The following is a 19559-nucleotide window of genomic DNA, read 5'->3' as shown; positions in this document are numbered from 1 at the left end:
TTATATTTTCAAGGAGAATCTCTTATAGATCAAAAAATAAAGATAAAAAGATAAAGCAGATGATGTGTGTCGAGCTACTCCAAAAATAATATGCATTATTTCAACCATTATTATTTTGGTTCCTATAACTAAGAGGTTTCCAAATTATTCTGAATTAAGGAAAACAAAATATTTCACACCTTTATGTTTTCTTGTTTTTTGTTTTGTTTTTACTTTTTTGGGGGTGGGGGGAAATTGGCGTTAAGTGTTAAATCCCAGAGCTTGTGAATCCCACTTGTGGGATGGACTTGTTGATGTGAAGAGAGGGGGTTGAACTGAGAGGAGCTGGTGCCATGTATAGAGAGGCCAGAAGAACTTTTGGGAGCAGCATCGTGGAGGCAGAAAGAGAGAGAGAGAATTTCCAGGGGCCATAGTTGCAGAGAGAAGAGAGACAGAGAGAGAGAGAGAGAGAGAAAAAGAGAGAGAAACTGCCAGCTGAAGCCACCTGGACTGCTGAGGGCTGTTTGGAGCTGTCCAAGACTTTTGAGAACTGCCACCAAGAGCTGCCAAGAATTATTGAGGGGGCATGACTGTGGTGCCAGTATATTTTCTGTCTGTTTTGATGTTACTTTGCCAGGTTCGTCTGCTGGCGAAGGACAGTGCTGTTGTTGCAGAGGTTCTGGAACCTTGCTGTTGGTTCAGAAGCCCTGAAGGAGGATTTTCTTGTTGTATGTTTACAGAAATCCTGGAGGAGGGTCTTGCTGATGTTTTCAGGGGTCCTGAGACTGCTCTGCAGGCAGAGAGTGAATTGATGAGGACCCTGGCAATGTATATTGTGGCTTTGTTAAGCTTTGTCTTCCCAGGAAGAGGGACTGATGAGAACTTGCCTCTTGTCAAGATGAAGAAAAGGCCTCTCCTTGGGTATTGAATACTGTGATAATGTAACCTTGTTGTGGCTTCTGGGTAGATGGCCTTTATTCTCTCCACTTCCCCTTTGAGAAGGTGCTTGGTGGTATCTGATGATAATTGTAATTCAGTTGTGATCCAGGGGTGGAGTACTTTGATTTTTGTGCTTTATGACTGACCAAATGAATGTACTTTGTTTATGATTGGAAACTAATATCCACTTGAGAAGAGAGACTTTGTGATTGACTAAATGAATGTACTAGCCAGGGGTGGAGTACTTTGGCTTTATACTTTTTGATTGAATTGAGAACTTACTAAATGACTGACTTACCCTGTATTTTGATTTTCTCTTTTCTGTGAATGTTTTGCCTTAATTTGTTACCGAATATATGGAGAGTTACTATTCTTGTAATTCTGAACCAGAACATTGCTTTTGCTTGGCGTTACATAAGTAGAAGAAGTGTAATCCCTCTTCCACATGATGGCCCTTTAGACACTTGAAGACATCTCTTAACTTTCTTTAATTTATTTTTTCTTTATGTTTGGTGACAGTTATAGGAAGTAGCTGCAGAATAGTGGAAAGAGCTCTGACCTTGAACTCAGAAGGCTCTGCACATAAACAAGATACTTGGCCTCAGTTCTGAGGCCTCAGTTTCCATATTAGTGTAGGAAAATAGGCACTGTCATTGATCAGTAGCATGGTCAGGATGTTTTTGGTGCTGACAGATTGCAGTGCCAATGCAATATTCACAGCACCAATGGCAAATGTAAATATACTGGCATATTACTCAATCACAAAATATAACAGACTCTCCATATAGAAGAGAGAAGCAAAACATTTATTCAGGCACCTGAAAACCAAATCCTAACACCAGGAAAGTAAATTCATCATAGCAACATAGAAGTTAATACACCACAACGCAGTAGCTAGCCACATCATCCTTTACCCTTCCCACAAACTAACACTTATAAGCCTAGCTGTCTCCCTGGGTACATCTTCTCTCACACACAGTCTAACTGCTCTGACTCCCAGCTTCCTGTGAGCTCTGCTCTACCCTTTAGCAGACTCCTTCTACCACAAGCTCCATGTGATTACATTCAACCTATTAGGGGGCAGGGAAGATCTTCAAATCAAGGAAAGTCTTCAAATTCCCTTAGGTTTATTAAGGGGCAGGGGAGATCTTCAAATTACCATTGCCATTACCATTACACAGACATACATCATAAAATCAAGAATATGGACTAGGAGGGAGAAAGATCATTATTTTACCAACTCCCCTAACTTTTTATTTTTTCCTTCTTTTACTGTTCTTCATTTGATTCATCTGCATGACAGGTCAGAGATCTTGAAAGAAAAGTAGACTTCATAGTCAGTAAGTCAATAAACATTTTTTATACACTTGCTAGGTGACAAGACACTGGGCTAAGTGCTCATAGAGTTTCTGCACAATTCTTTTGTAGAGCCCCCTGAAATGGGTTTTTGAGATATAATATTCCCATAAGGAGCTAAATGGGAGTCACAGGAATAATGATTCAATACTAGTCACAGGTAATTAAAATAAGCTTTTATTCTAACCTGGCCATACTTAGTCTGTCTTATATTCTGAATCCCTTAAGTGCAGCTATGTCTAAAACCTGGCCTGAGCAGAGAGAGGCTTTCTAGTCTTTGTTCTCTAGCAGGTAGGACTTGAGACAGCTAACAAATGGCCCTGAAGAGATAAATCCCAGAAGTCAGTAGTAAAGAGAATACTAGAGTACATAAGCATAGCAGAGACATCCAGCCAAGGGAACACTATCAGCAAAGAAAATAGGAATAATCCTCAACAGAAAGTAATAAACAGAGGTGTGATTAATTAACAGAAGACAGTGATATAGTTGTAAATTAATCCAATCAAGTTTCTGTCTTCGACTCATATATTACCTTCTCTCTCTCTGTTTCTCTCTCTCCCTCTTCTTCCCTTCCTCTCTCTCTCTCTCCCTCCTCTCTCTTCCCCCCCATTACTCTCTCTCTTTTTCTCTCTCACACAGAGGCAATACACACACACACATATACCTACACATACATAGACATATGTATATATCCATACACACATATTACAAGCATGCCTTCCCCTATATATATGCATATGCAAATACACATATCTGTTTATTACATGTATGTCCTTCCTTACTGATAGCATTGTTACCTGAGGCAGCACATAGTTCATATGCATGTCAGGGCTATCTTATCTTGTCTTTGTTATGTTGTTTAAGTGAGGATCCTTTGCTTCAATCCATGTGTTCTCTGGCCAGCTCATAAGAACAAATGCACCACTGGGGGCCTGTCAACTCTTTTTCAGTGGGTGGTAACTCACAGAGGTTCTTAGGCCTGGGAAGGTCTTTCTGAGGATTTACATGAAAGAGGCGATGCCCCAGGTTTTATATCTGTAAAACGGGAATACTTGAAGAGGAATACTTTTCAGGGTTTTTATTGAAGCCAAAAGAGATAATACACATGAAGCGCTTTGTAAACTATAAAGCACTCTATAAATGTCAGTTATTATTATTTGGGATTCAAATGATTCCCATCTTTATAAGCTATAAAGACTGTATTGTCTTCCTACTAATTTGAAAGACCTTTAAACCACAGAAAGGTCATTTAGTACTAGAAGCAGGTTTTATTTGCTTCCTTTTGCTAGGAAAAACAGACAGTCTTATTTTTTCAGAAAATAAATATGTGGCCCCAACATCTGACTTTAAATGGAGAGTGAAGAAAAAAGAAAATCACATTAGTGGCAGATTGTCAGAAAACATTTCTTACAATTATCTGATGCACTAAAACATATATTTTAGAAGTGAATATGGTGAATGGCATTTAAAAATACAGGTGTGTCTTGTCACAAAGTTCCAAAATCTTTTTTGTTTAAAATATCATAAATTTTGGATACATCATCTGCTTCTTAATTCTTCAGAAAATATTTCTAGCCTTACTATAGGCTTTTTAATTTGTAACTCATTTAATTTATGGTGGAAAATAATTTATTGCCATCATTATATTAAGAAACAAAAATTATTTACACAACATCCAAAATTTGAATTCCTGGTCATTCATGTTTTGAGAATTGCAAACTTTTTTTATCTATTAAATAACCTCCAGAGAAAACCGTATGGTAATCCAAGCTTTTAACTAACAGAAATAAAACTTAAGAAAATAAATGTGGTGGAATAAGGAACTGTATTTATTTAAATTAAGTTACGTCAAGATGTTGACTCAGAAACATGGTCAAAGGACTTTGAGAAGCTTTTGGAATAGCTATATCAAAGATAGCTGAATAACTGTATAATAGTAAAAATATTAAATCTCAATTTATTTTATGAAATCAATATTTAAATAAAATTACCTATTTAAGTTAAACATCTCATGACAAACCATAACTTAATAAAGTAATGTCTTTATTTTATCTTTACAAAATATACATGCACATTTGGAACTCCTTTTGATTTATTAAACAGATAAAGTCAATGAAAAACTCTTTGGTTTCTGATAGGTTAGGTTTCATTTTATCTTGCCCATAACTAGGTCATCATGACATTTCCTAGTCAGCTTCAATCCATTTCATAGCCAATCTGATCTTCCTCTACATCCCAGTGGACTTGGACTCTTGCCCTTGGGCTCATGTGCTCTGTTAGGCAAGTTATCACCTTTTATTTTTGGAACCAGAATTATATGACTTCTGAAGTCTCTTTAGAAAAGTATCTATTATCCTCTATATGCCCCAGTTGCCTTGAAGAGAGGATTTTTTTATCCTACTTGTTTCTTTGTTCATATTTATCAATGATTTAGATGAAGATGTAAATGGCACACTTACCAAATTTCAGGTGATATAAAGCTGGGGCAGGGTGGAAATGAAAGAATCTAGTTTCAAAAAAAAAAAACTTGATAGGTTGGAAGATAACAAGATGAAATATAACAGGGATAAAAGCAAAGTCTTTGACATGGATTCCGAAAAGCAAATACACAAAAACAAGATTGGTAAAATGTGATTAGAAAGGAGTCCACATGAATGACAAGCCAATTATGAACCAGATAGCTGATCTGGAAGCTAAAAAAGACAAATTAACTTCAATCAGTCAGTGAATCTGAGATGGCATAGATACGGGTGTTTATAACCCATTTGTTCTTCCTTTTATACAATTCTTCATGATAACCTTTAGCTGCACTAGGAAGGAATGTGTTCAAAACAAGGGAGGTGGCAGGCTCTCAATACCCTGCCTGCCCTTGTAATTCTGTTAATTCTTTAATATTCACCTTATACGAATTCCTCCATAATAGGATATTTGTTGGTTTTATAGAACTTATCTAAGTCCCTAACCACTGTATGTATGTATTGCCAATGAAAAGCAGAGGGAGAAAGAATCTGAGAAAGGAAGCTGCCTAATCCTTTGGGAATGGGGTTAGGTTCTATTAATGAGCAGACACAAAATAATGCATCTTGTAACTCTAAGTTAATATTTGTATATCTCAACTGTTGTCGGTGGACAAACAAAGGAGGTTGGTGATAAGCTATCAAATATTTATAGAATCACAGAATCTTGGAATTGGAAGGTACCCCAGAGGACATTTAATCCAACAGTACCTTAACTAAAATCTCTTGTACAACATATAGCATTTGCTCATTAAAACTTTGCAGGAAGAACACAAGTAAAGTGAACTCAGTATTTCCTGTGGTTAAACCCTTCCTTTTGTGGATAGCTCAATCTGTTATAAAGTTTTCCTTACTTCAAGCCTAAATTTGCCACTTTAAAACTTCTATCCATTGTTCAAATACAAAAAGACATTTATGTGTATTTGAAAAATCTGTAAAAAGCATAGCTCATGAGTTTATTTCACGCACACATGTGAATGGAAGAATCTTTATTTATGACCTAATACTACATTTGAGAATTTAAAATAAATGGTAATTAAGTAAATTTCTTTAACATTGTATGAATATATTTGTATATTTGGTCATTTTTCCTGAAAATACTAATGTGGTATAAATGTTAGTGTAATAACACTAAAAAAGAAGAAGAAAATGAAACTAAATAATGTGGAATTATGATGACAAGGTTTGGCCCTGGAGAAAGGTTGTGAAAACGTAGCCCCTTCCCCTCTGAGCTTGTCACCACCACCCCCCACAAAAAAACCCCAACTCTAATGACTCCCTCTTATCTCCACGGTTAAATGTAAAGTCCTCTGGCATTTAAGACTCTTTCCCACTTGGTCCCTCCCCATCCTTTCAGTAACTATATATTTTACTCCTCTCCACAAAAGCTGTGGTCCAGACTTTGAGGACCCTCCCCCCAAGTTCCTTGCACAAAAACACCATCTTCTGTTTCTGACCCTTTGCTTTTCCTTCTACATTGAAAATGCCCTCCCTCCTCACCTGTGCCTCGACAGCCCCCGATTCTTTTAAGACAGCTCAAATGCTACCTTCTGTAGGATGCCATCCCTGTGTCCTAATCATCTGAGCTTTCTCTAAGGTTATTTTGCGTTTACTAAGTATCTCCCTGGATACACCTCTTTATTCAGATGTTGTCTCCCCAGTTAGGGACAGGCACTCTTTTTGTATCTTTTACACCTCTGCACTTTTCATAGTGCCTGGAAAATAGCAACCACTTAATAAATGCTTGTTGATCTATTTTTTTTTCTCTTTTTATTTTTCATTACATAACCTGCACCTCAAAGACCATTTGCAGGGGTCTCTCCTCATCATAAAGATGGATTAGTCAATGCTGTGCAAGTGTGAGAGGGAGGATGTGGGTGAGGGCTCAAGAGAAGAGTGCTCCTGATTTCTTTTTGACTTTTTGACTTCGTGCTTCCAAAGAGAAGGAACTGCAAACTTATCCCCAGCATATTGTGCTAGAGTCCTCAAAATTTCTGCTGTGGTAAGTTCTGAGACCCTCTGGTGGTTGAGCAGAGATATCTTGCTCCCAAAGGTAGAATTTACTATGGGTAGTGTCTGATATATATATTCTCTTCCCTACCTTTGATTTCTGTTTGCTATCAATTTGGATAACTGGTTTTGTTCCCTCTGAGGATAGCAGAGTATTCATCCTTTGGTCCCAAATTCTTATTCATTCTGGCCCAGGAATCAGTGTCTAGACTTACCATGTGGACACATATAATTCACATGGGTAAAACACAGCACACACACCTCCCTACAATTTACAAGGGATGAATCACTAGGTAACAAAGAAGATTTACTTGGAAATAAAAATGTTATTTTAAAAAATCATATCTTTAAAAGGAAAAAAAAGTTTGTGTCATTGGTTTTTTTTTTATCAATAACCATTTTGATGGAGATACCTGTTGGCATGAAAATTAGAGCTGAACAGGGGAGTATTGGGGCATGTCTTGTATATAAAAATTAATTTTTTTCTAGTTTTGTTTTGGCAATACCTTGGCAACAACTTACAGAATTTTCTTTTCTTTTTCTTCTTTCTCTTCTTCCCTCTTCCTTCCTCCATTCCTTCCTTTAAAACTGTTTTCCATAAATTGGTTATCTTTATCAAAATTAATTTGGTCAAAACCAGTTTTTGCAGAAAAGACTCTTTGGTATAATTTTGCTAACCATGTGTCTAAAAGCAAAAGTTAATAATTTCAGAAACAAAAAGTAAATCAGACATTGGGAAAACTTAGAGTCATGCAAATGTTAAAAATGTCTAAAGCATAAGTAAGCTCTAAACTTAGGTTCCACAGAGCCCTAGCCAGGACTATCTGTGACAAGTTTAGTAGCATTACTGACTTCTTTAGGATAACATTACTGACAAATTATGTGCCCTGTATAGATAGTAATATACTGTGTTTGTCTGAACTTTGCACTGTTATCTGTTTTCCTGACTCCCCCCTTTCAAATTATCCAGGCACTTATCCTGTCAGACCCTCTCCTAAGCATGGCAGCCTCTATAAATTCTTTCTATCCACCACTGATGCCTGACTTTTGGTCCAGTAACTCAGAGGAAACAGAGTTATTGCAGGTGTAGACAAGAAATCTTGAATAATTGTTGACATTCAATAGAATGCCCGTGGAAGGTAGCAGTTGAGTGTTAACAGGGCCTGGCATTGCTGCTGAGTGAATTCAAATGTTGTTTCCATTGGAAAAACATGTGAATATTGTGGAATTTTTAGGACGTATATGTCAGTAACAAACGAGAAAGGGTCAAATTACATTCCTGCTAAAATGAGAATTTCATCACATATTGTGGTGACAGAGGGCCATTGTTAATATAAGAACATAATTGATATGAATGGAATCATCCTAGTACATGGGAAAAATAAGTGATTATTTTTTCCATTAGTCCTATTACTAATTTATATTTTGCTCTTCTATTTGCCACAAAGTAATTTCAAGTACAGTACCATAGAAGGTAAGCTTACATTCAATCATTTGTTTCTTCAAAAACTTTATGAGGAGTGTCAAATAAGTGTGAAGCAGTTTGGAGGTTACAAAAACGAATATCACCTTTTTAATGCCCTCAAGGTGCTTATAATCTAGTAAAACTGTTGCCAACCCTCTCTATGATACCAAAAAACAGGAAGCAAAATGGTGCCTATCACTTGAGGAAATGATTAAATAAACTGTAGTATTTGAATACAGTAGAATATTATTGTGTAGTAAAAATGACAAATATGAGGAATTCAGAGAAATATGAGGTTTGTATAAAATGATTTAGAGTGAATAAGCCCAAATAGATGAACAACATACCCTACTAACATAGTGAAAATGAGATGATCACTAAAGCAATGACAAACTAAATAATTGAACACAAGGAAAAATTCTGTGGTAGTATGGGATATGTCTCTAGAAATGACTGATATAAAAGCAAAAGTTATTAATATTTTAAAATGTAGACACTCATTCTATTAAAAATTATTGGAAACTATTCCACAGAGTAGAGTGATTTATATTAGGCAATTTCCATTAAAAACCACAGCTTTTGAAATCACAGCACCTTAATTTATATCTGAATACAGACAGATTCACTGTGAGTCTTGTGTCAAGTCACAGTCTCTCTAGGCCCCATTTCCTTTTATATTAAATGGACTAGCTAACTGCCAAGATCCTTTCTCCTCTTCTAGATCTTTGACCCTTTAAGTCTAGTGTTCAGATATACAGATATATCTGAATATTTGATAAAAGAATTATTTGGGTTATTCCCTTGAATTTTAACCCTTTAATTTCACAGTTTTGGATGTTGTATAGCTACTACCTTAATAAAGGTAAAGAGGTAATTAAAAATATGTATATGTAAAATTATCTGCATAGTTTTCAAACATTCTATTTCCTTAAGTCTAATTTAATTTTATTTTTATTCTCAACAAACACCAAATAAAATCAGAAGTTCTATGTACATAAAAGGACAGAAAGAGGATTGCACATAAAACTACTATTAGGTACAGTGTGCTTTTCTTTAAACCTTTTGTCCTGCTTGTATGTGCTTCTTTCTGACATGTCTTATGTTCCCTTTTCTACATTTTCCCCTCCTTCCCCTGCTGGAAAGTCCCTCTGGACTTTCCTCTCTACCCCTCCCCAGTCCTCCAGCCCCACTGGAAAAAAAAGACAAAGTTCTTGTAATAAATATGCATAGTCAAGCAAAAATAAAATATCCTACATTAGCTGTCTGAAGATGTTTTTATCAGCATCTTAAATCTATCTCTGTCAAGTGTGAGTAGCATGCTTTATCATTTGTCCTGTAGAATCTTAGTTGTCATTGTATTATTCAGAGTTCTTATGTCTTTTAAAATTGTTTTTCACCATAATGTTGTTAGTGCATGAATTGTCCTGTTCTGCTCACTTTATTCTATGTGTCGTGTTTATTAAGGCATCGTAACTTACACTCACAATGCATTTCTCCATTGACATTTGGGACACTTGACAATTTTAATTTTGGGAAAATTACAGCTTTCTATGATTTGCAGTCATATGGTATCACTGGAAGAATATTGGGGTTGAAAAGATGGATGAAAGAATATTTTGAAAATATGTCACTTTTTTATTTTAGCCATGGTGAGGAAGAGCATAGGAATGTTATAAGAGGAAAATATTGATTTATCTTTTGATCTAATCGTGCAGGGGAAAGGTAATCTCTTGAAGTCAAATTTAGAAATTATATCTTTTGGGTCCTGCATGTATATAGTAAAGTCCATTTTTGGTCAAGAAAATGGTACTAGGTCATTTTTTTTTAATTGTAAGATCAACCGATGATTGCTTTCAGAAAATGTATTTTTTAATCTAATGCTTCAAAAAGTTTTATAAAAGGTTCTCAATCAGAACACTTAAAAAAACTAAGTTAAAGGACACTTAATGAGATTAATTTTCATGAAATAAATGAATTTAAATGTTTTAATAGGGTACTTGATTAAATTGTTAGATTTGTTTTTAATTTCATTTTCATTAGGAAGTAAAATTAGTTTCTGGAAGGAATTTTTAAAATTCATTTGATTTCTCAGTTAAGCTAATAATATTACAAAACACAAAGTTATTTCTTTCTTTTCCTGAGGAAATTTTTTTTCCATTTTCAAATGCTTTATTAACTTCTAATTTACATCATTTATTTCTGCCAGATTTTGAGTTACAAATTTTCTCCCCGCTTTTCCCCTACACACCACCCAAAAATAGCAGTCCCACAGGATATCCCCTCCTCCAATCTGCTCTCTCCCATATTTTCTCCCATACCCCTTTCGACTTTTCCAGTAAGGCATGGTGGATCTCTATGCCCCAGTACCTGTATATTTATTTCCCAATTACATGTAAAATAGCATTAATAATAGTGTATATATACATGCATGTATATTTAAACATTTGATTTTAAAACTTTGAATTCCAGATTCATTCCCTTCCTCCCTTGTCACCCACCCTTACTGGAAAGATAAGCAATTCAGTATAGGTTGTACATGTGTAGCTAATGCAAAACAATAACATAGTAGAAATATTGTAAAAGACTAATTATATTTCCCTCCCTACTATCCCACCTCCCACTTGTTCTATTGTCTACTTTGATCCAGTCCCTTTTCAAAAGTGGATGCTTCCAACTTCCCTCTCCCCCAGCCTGCCCGCCCTTCCATCATCCCCGCTCTGATCCCCTCCCCCCTACTGTCCTGTAGGGTGAGATACCCTATTTAGTGTGTATTTCATTCCCTCCCCAAGCCAAATTCAATGAGAATAAGGTTGACCCATTCCCTTTTGCCTTCCTATTCTTCCCCTCCATTGTAACCATTTTCCCTTGCCTTTTCTTTATGAGATAGTTTACCCCATTCTGTCTCTCCCCATCTCCTCTCATTATATTACTCTCTCACCTCTTAATTTCACCTTTTAAGTATCACCGTTTCCTTAAATTGGTCCTGTGCCCTCTATCTATGTATACCTGTAAACATATATACACACATTCACATATGTATTCATATGCCCATATACCCTCATATATAGACATATATATTTCTATTCCCTTCAACTATTTTCATACTGACAAAAGTTTCATCAGTTACAATTATCATTTTTCCATGTAGGAATGTTAATAGTTCAACTTTGATATGTTCCTTATGATTTCTTTTCCCTGTTTACCTTCTCATGTTTCTCTTGCTTCTTGTATCTGAATGTCAAATTTTCTTTTCAACTCTGTTTTTTTCATCAAGAATGCTTGAAAGTCTTTATACCACTGAATGACCATATTTTCCCCTGAAACATGATATTCAGTTTTGCTGGGCAGGTGATTCTTGGTTTTAATCCCAGATCTTTTGACCTCCAGAATATGATATTCCAAGGCCTTTGATTCCTCAGTGTAGAAGCTGCCAGATCCTATGTTATCCTGATTGTGTTTCCACAATATTCAAATTGTTTCTTCCTGGCTGCTTGTAATATTCCCTCCTTAATCTGGGAATTCCAGAACCTGGCTATAATATTCCTAGGAGTTTTCTTTTTGGGATCTTTTCCAGGAGGTGATTGGTGGATTCTTTCAACCTCTATTTTGCCCTCTGGTTCTAAAACATCAGGGTAGTTTTCTTCGAGAACTTCCTGGAGGATGATTTCTAGGGTCTTACTTTGATCATGGCTTTCAGGTAGTCCAATAATTTTTAAATTATCTCTCCTGGATCTATTTTCCAAGTCAGTGGTTTTTCCCATGAGATATTTCACTTTTCCTTCTATTCTTTCATTTGTTTGGATCTATTTAACAGCATCTTGATTTCTCATAAAGTCATTAGCTTCCATTTGCTCCAATCTAATTCTGAAGCAATGATTCTCCTCATTGAGCTTTTGAGATTATTTTTCTATCTGTCAAATTCGGCTTTTTAAGGCATTCTTCTCCTCATTACCTTTTTGAACCTCTTTTGCCATTTGAGTTAGTCTATTTTTTACGGTGTTATTTTCCTGTCAAGCTGTTAACTCTCATTTTATAATTTTCTTGCATCGTTCTCATTTCTCTTCCCAATTTTTCCTCCACTTCCCTTATCTGCTTCCCAAGGTCCTCTATGGCCTATAACCAGCTCGTATTTTCCTTTGAAGCTTTTGGTGCAGGTGTTCTGACTTCACTGTCTTCTTCCTGTTCCATGCTTTCCTCCTTTTTGTCCCCCAAATAGGAGTCTAATGTTGGAATCTTCTGTCTGCTTTGTTTCCTTTGCCTGGTCATGTGGCCCCTCATTCACTTGACCCCTGAGCTTTTTGCCACAGTAGGACTCTGACACCAGACAGGGGAGTTTTAGTCCCAAACACTGGGGTTTTCTCAGCTGCCCGAAGTATTAGATGGGTGCCTTCTCTGAGGCCTCCACACGCTCTGGCAAGCTGGACACATGCCACAGGATTTCCACCCTAGACTGCAATCCAGACCCAAGCATGTTAAAGCAAGAGCAATTACCCCTCACACTGGTTGCTTGGTCCCCCTACACTCTGCAGGCCAGGAGCTGAAGCTGCCATGTGGCGCTGGCTGGCTGTGCTGGGTCTCAGTGGCTTCTCTGGGGGCGGGGGGGGCAAAAGCCATGCACTCCCACTTACTGGGTCCCAAAGTCCAGACTGCACTGACCTCTCACTTTGCATCTATGTGTTGATAATTCTGGAAATGGCCACAGCTGCTGATGATCTGGAGTCCCTCTGGATGGTGGCTCATCAGGCCCACCCTGGGCCTAAAATTTCTGGCTCACAAGGGCCTGGGCTCAGCTCCCAGAGCACTGTGCTGGCCAATTCCTACCAGCCTGCCGGGCTTTCCTCAGCAGGAGGTTAGCTTCTCTGTGTCATTTTGTGGGTTTTTCAGCTCCAAAGTTTGTTTAGAGTCCCCTTTTTACATGGATTGGGGAAGGTGGAAGCCAGAGCAGCAGGGAGGTCCTTCTTCTGCTCCGCCATCTTACACATAGTTGTTTTGAAGCTTGGGCATTTAAGGTCAAAACCTTTTGACCATAAAATGATATTTATCAATAGTGAGCAAGGAACAATGCAGTTGTCCACTTTAATATGTTATCTATTTAGAAATTCTTTTTTTTTTCTTCCTGTCATTTAGGACCTTAACCATAGAAGAAACCCATTCCATGCAATGTTTGGTCTTTCTTTAATGAATGTTTGAAAGTTGGTATCCTCATAAAAAAATGCAACAAAAGATAAAGTTCTCAAAAAACCAGTGAAGTATGTATAAAAAAGAAGTTGTAGAATGACAAGTTCCTAAGAAGCCTGGATAATCAGATCTTTGTTACTTTTCAGCATTAATTCTGGGTAAATTCCACTAGATGGAGGGAGTTGTGGCAGCTGTGTTTTTTTTTTGTGGCAGCAGCATTTTGATAGGTAGCTAGGCAATGAGGCTTCCCCATGGGGGGGATTTATAGATGAAAGGGATGTTCAGGATCATAAAGTCATAGATTTATTTAGAGTTGGAAGGGACTTTAGAAGTCATCTAGATTAACCTCTTCATTTTGAAAAATGACTAGACTGAGTCCTAGAGAAGTTGAATAACTCTGTCACACAGCTACTAAGTAGCTGAAAGTAGGATTTGAACCTGGCTCCTCTAACTGCAACTCTACCACGGCCTTCTGACTTAAAATCCAAATCTTATTTAGCTATTAGACATTATATAAAAGGCATTTATGGTTTACTAAGAATTCAACCCTCACACAGAAAACTATACCCATGCACACACACACACATTTGGTTTGTACACACACATAGTTTTATATACACACATACATATAGATGGTTATAGTTAAAGATTTTTAAAGAGAAGCAGCATGGCTTGATGAAGCCAGAAAAATCTGAGTTCAAATGACATACTAGCCTTGGGCAAGTCACTTACCCTAGTTGGGTTTCAGATATTTTTAAAATGAGGGGGTTGGGCTTGATGATCTCCTCCACTTAAGATCCTGTGATCAGATACTTTCCGACTTTCCTTCAATTACTCAATCACTTCAACTTGGTTTCAGTGGACAGAATACTGGGCATTGAGTCAGAAAGTCCAGAGTTCAAATTTGACCTTGATTATGTGACCCTGGGCAAGTCTTTTTACCTTTTTCTCCCTGTTTCCTCATCTGTCAAACATGGTTAACAACAGCCCCTACTTTCTAGGGTTATTTTACAATGAGATGATATCTATAAAGCCCCTTGCAAACCTTAAAACTCTATGTAAATTCCAGTTATTTATTATTGATATTATCAGCTGATTTAACAGCTTGTCTGTTAGCCTCAGCCATGGCATACCTACTTCTTATTTTAGTCACATTGGGAAAGGGCACACAAATCAAATTAGATTATTTATCTTTAGGGGTAAAGGTTTAGGGAAACTCTTAAGTAGGGAGCCTATAAGACTCTTGATTGAACTTCAGCAAACTGGTTTTAGGGCCTCTATAACAAGAAACTAGGCATTTAAGGGAGAAAGAGCGGCAAACTATAGCCTGAGGACTAAAGGGAGACCACCTATTTCTGATGGGCACGTGTACTAAAGGTCTTGGCAATTTTGAGTACAATAAAAAAAAATTAAATGTAAAAATAAAATAAATAGGTTTGGCCAGTGGACAGCAGCTTGCTAAATCTTAACTAAGGTTTAGGTTCTTCTTGTTTTCTTCTCCACCTCCCCAGCCAATTTGGATCTAACCCATTTGTCTACAAATCCCTACCCACCAAGGCTTATCTTTCACACCTACCCCAAATGATTTTTTTCTTTCCATATTGATTTAAGTGTCTTTTATTTTTTGGCTGCTTCAATTAGATGGCAAAATCTCTGGTTAGAGCTCCATATATGGGGCACCTGTAATTGTCAACGAATCATTGATTCTATTACCAGACCGAGCCTCCAAATGCTTTTAAATATGCTATCCCACACAATGTTTAGTGCAAGTCATATTTTGTTGTTGTTGTTCATGGTATGCATTTAAAATTTGAAGAAGCAATCATGAAAAAGTGCTTTGCCTATGTGATCCTGAACAATTCCTCTTAACTTTTTATTGTTCTAGACAGATCTCTAAGAATATAAACTACAGATAAGGTTCTGACCTTGATTCATTGATAGGAGTTTTCTCATCCAGTAGTTATCTATTCCATCTCTATCCCTATTGAAAATGTAATATTTAAGAAAATTTGGATACCCATTTCCTCCTTTGGACAGGTAAGGAAACTGAGTTTCAGAAGTAAAGCGATTGTTTAAAGTACAATAGCTTTTAAGTGGCAGAGATTGGATTCTTCTGTAATATACTTTTTCTGGCTTGTCCAAACCCAGTGTTTTCTCTATTACACATGACTTTTATGTTTTTAAAAATACTTCAGCTTTGTAAATGAATAAATCACAGTAAAATCAAAACATTGTGGCTTCAAAAATACTTTAAAAATTGATAAATGTACACCTCCCTATAAGTTTTTTTATTACATCTAGTGGTCATTTGGATAAAACATGTACCTTTGACCAATTAGGTAGTGGGAGAAACAAAACTCAAAGCATTATTTTGTGTTTCATGATTAGAACCCTTCAGTTATAAGTGCCATACTACATCACTAAGCAAATCTATAAAACCCTAAATTGTAAAGAACTCTTTTATTTTAATGAAACATTCTGATCTTGATGGATAGTTTAAAATTGAGCTTAATTTTAAGGTTGAATTAAATTATCTAGCTTTGACTTATTCACAACCTTGACTCTATCTGAACTTTATTTAATTTCCATTTGTCATACTTAGAAAAAATAAGAGAGTAAATTACTAAAAAATACAACATTCCATTTGTATGAAGAACTTTGCCCTTAAATAGGCTGAAAGTTTTACCACAATCCAGGAAAGTAAAGCTCTTGAAAAGATGAAATACACAATATGCTTTACTTTTATGAATCGATATTAGTTCCACATTTCAGGATGTAGTTTTAGGAAACTAAAGAAAGAAGGTTGTTGAGCATTGAATAAAGTCACATTCCAGGAAAGCATACCTTGGTTCATTTTGAAATTTGTACTGAAAGCATTTTTTCAGTTACTTTTTAGATAGGGGAAAAATTAAGAGTGATTGCTTCATGAAAAATGGTATTCATACATAAAATATGAATAGAGTATTTTGGAAAACTTTAAAAAAGCCTTTAGAGATTAGCATCTACTGATTTGCTTCCATTCCTATTTTTATGTAAATATTTAAAGGATGAATGCAAATTAAGTAAAGAAGTATTTTCAGATTTGTATTAAATATATGAGTACATGACAACCCAATCCTGGGGAGAAATAAATCTTTAGTAATTTTCAATTTTATTCCCAAGAATAAAAAGAATCGTTCCAACTGAAGGAACTTTTTTTTTCTTCCAGCAAGGCCTCCTTGCAAAAGGTAAAGGCATTATGCTTTTAGGCATTTTAATTCTTTGGTTACTCACTCTTGTGAGAGATTATGGAACAAATGTTGATGAAGAACTTGTTTTTATACATAACAATAGTATTTAATTGGTAGGGATCATGAAGCTTAGATTTTCTTTACTTTTTGTGGCAGGGTACTACCCTTTTCACTTTAAGTGGAACAATTTCCCGTTACCATAATCGGTCAAATGAAAGATGCTACACATGTATGAAGTTGTAACAGACTACACCTCCTTCCCCATATGTTGTAAATACTTTCTCAGATTTTTCTTCCTTTTTTCTGGCCTTGCTCTCATTTTTAATGGGCCTTTTCAGATTTCTCATAAATGTAGGCAGTTTTATACTGTGTTCAATGAGGGGGCACCAAATCAAATGTTTTGGTCACAAACATTTTGGTGTTATCTTCATAACAATAAAAATATCTCATGCATGGACATTATTATACTCAGAAATTCAATATATTTCACTTCTTGAGTTATAAATACCTTTTGAAGCCTTAGGTAATATATCTTTGGACTAGACTAAGACAGAAGATAGTAAAGTAAGTGCATTATTTAGTAACAGCTGAATGGAATCAAAATAATTTTTTTGGAATCAAAATAATCAAAAAATATTTATATAGTCCTCAATTCAATTTATAAAGAGCCACCCTGGGTCCAGGCCATTGTCAAATCTCTTGATAAATTTCAGTGGCCCTTTATTCAGGTTGTGGGCTGCTGATCATGTAGGGAGAGCTAAGGATAGAAGATTATCAGCCCTCTTGCTGCACTGGTAGCCAGGTGATGTCAGAAGATACCTGCCCTGCCCCTCCTCCTTCAGCAGACTGGGTGGAACCCCCAGTGGAGAAAATAAATGAAATAGTGTTACACAGAATGAATGAATAGATGAGAGGAAATCTCTTGTGAACTATATCTGTAGGTAAGAAGCACAAGAGACTTAGCCATTCAAATATAACATAATAATTCATATTTATTTTAACTTAGAGCAATAATAACCCTTTGCAATTTTACCAGCTTTACAATTTAGTGGAGGTTTTCCTCAAAATGGCTTTATGATATCTAATAATACCTAGCAAATTAACATAAAACCTTAAGTTTTGCAATGTGATTCTCATTTTATTTTCAAGACAAGCTAGAGAAGCAGGTGTTATGATTTTCCCCATTTTACAGATGAGGAAACTGAGGCAGAAAGTGATTAAGTGAAAAGTGACAAGACAACTGACAAGTGTCTGAGGCTGCATTTGAACTTAAGCATTTGTGACTCCTATCCTGGTACTCTATGCACTGCACCTACCTGACCCAGTAAAAACTTTATACTGGTTCCTGTTTTGGTCTCTGAATTGTAGGAGGGTAATACCATAATCATAATAACATATAGCTAACATTAATAGACTATGTGTTAGGTGATGTGCTAAAGGCTCTATAATTATCTGATTTGCTCCTTACAACAACAACTCTGAGAAGTAGATGCTATTATTATCCTCATTTTACAGATGAGGAAACTAGGGCAAAGAGAAGTTAAGTGACTTGCCCAGGGTCTCAAAGGTACTATTTGAAGCCATTCTTGAACTCAGGTCTTCTGACTCTAGCTGTATCATGTAGCTTCCAATATGAAACACTTTATGATATACTCTTGGTTCCATTATTTCATGGTCATCATTATCAACTTTCTCACTCTACAGGTGAAAAAAATAAGGCTTCAAGAGGTTTAGTGACTTGCCTTAGATAAGCATCAGGACCCCACCTTTGGTTTCCTGTCCAAATCTAGGGGTCATTCCACTTTAAGAAGAACTTTCTATGTTAATATAAGTTCTGTACCAGACCAACTGTGCCAGGCCAAACATAAGGAAATATTTAGGCAGAGAAAAACTAAATCACCATTTCTCTTATTCCTTGCATTTAACTTTGATAAATCTGTTTGAGATTTCAAAGACAATGAATAATTTGCCAGTGACCTAGTGACCTGGATATTTTTCAGAATTGTGAAGGACTAGAGGTCAACTCATCTAAAGCCATCATTTTACATATAAGCAAATTGGAGTTTATAGAGGTGAGGCCACCTGCCCTAGCTCAGACATGTAATTATAATAAGCTAAAGTAATTATAATAATAACTTACATTTAAATAGACTTCTTGCTTTACTTCTGGTTTAGTTGTTTTTCAGTGGTGTCTGATTTTGTGACTCCAGTATCTTTTGTGTAAGATACTGGGAATGGTTTGCCATTTCCTCCTATAGTTAATTTAACAGATGAAGCAATTTTAAAGCAAATAGTTAAGTGATTTGCTCAGTGTCTCACAACTAGCAAGTGTCTGAGGTCAAATTTGAACTCAGAAAGATGAGTCTTCCTGACTCCTGGCTCTACACAATATCGATTGTACCACCTAGCATTTCTAAAAACTAGATGCTAGGGATGGCCAGGTGGTGCAGTGAGTAAGAGCGCCAGCCCTGGTGTTGGGAGACCCGGGATCAGTTCCGGCCTCAGATACTTGGCACCCACACAAAAAATAACTGGCCGTGTAACCTTGAACAAGTTACTTAACCCCAATTGCTTAAAAAAAAAAAGCTAGATGCTATCATTGACTGTTTTACTGATGAACTGGTTAGGTGTTTCAAGTATAGTACTCTTGCGGCCTTTCCAGTAACAAAGGTAGGATTTGATCCTATGACTTCTGATGCCACCAAAAACTTTCATTGTATATCCTAATCTGTTAACCAAAAGAATATATATGTGTGCATGTATGTATGTGTGCATATAGACAGACATAGATATATTATGAATATATATATTTTTACAGGGTTATTTGCTGCATAAAGAAGTTTTATAAGTCAATCACAGTGTTTTATCAAACTATAAATCAGAGAG

This window comes from Petaurus breviceps, unplaced genomic scaffold, assembly GCF_028583685.1.
Source record: "Petaurus breviceps papuanus isolate PSGF00001 unplaced genomic scaffold, PetGlider_PUasm1.0 80, whole genome shotgun sequence".
Classification (NCBI taxonomy): Eukaryota; Metazoa; Chordata; class Mammalia; order Diprotodontia; family Petauridae; genus Petaurus; species Petaurus breviceps.
The sequence above is the reverse complement of the archived record's forward strand: the minus strand, read 5'-3'. Positions refer to the sequence as shown.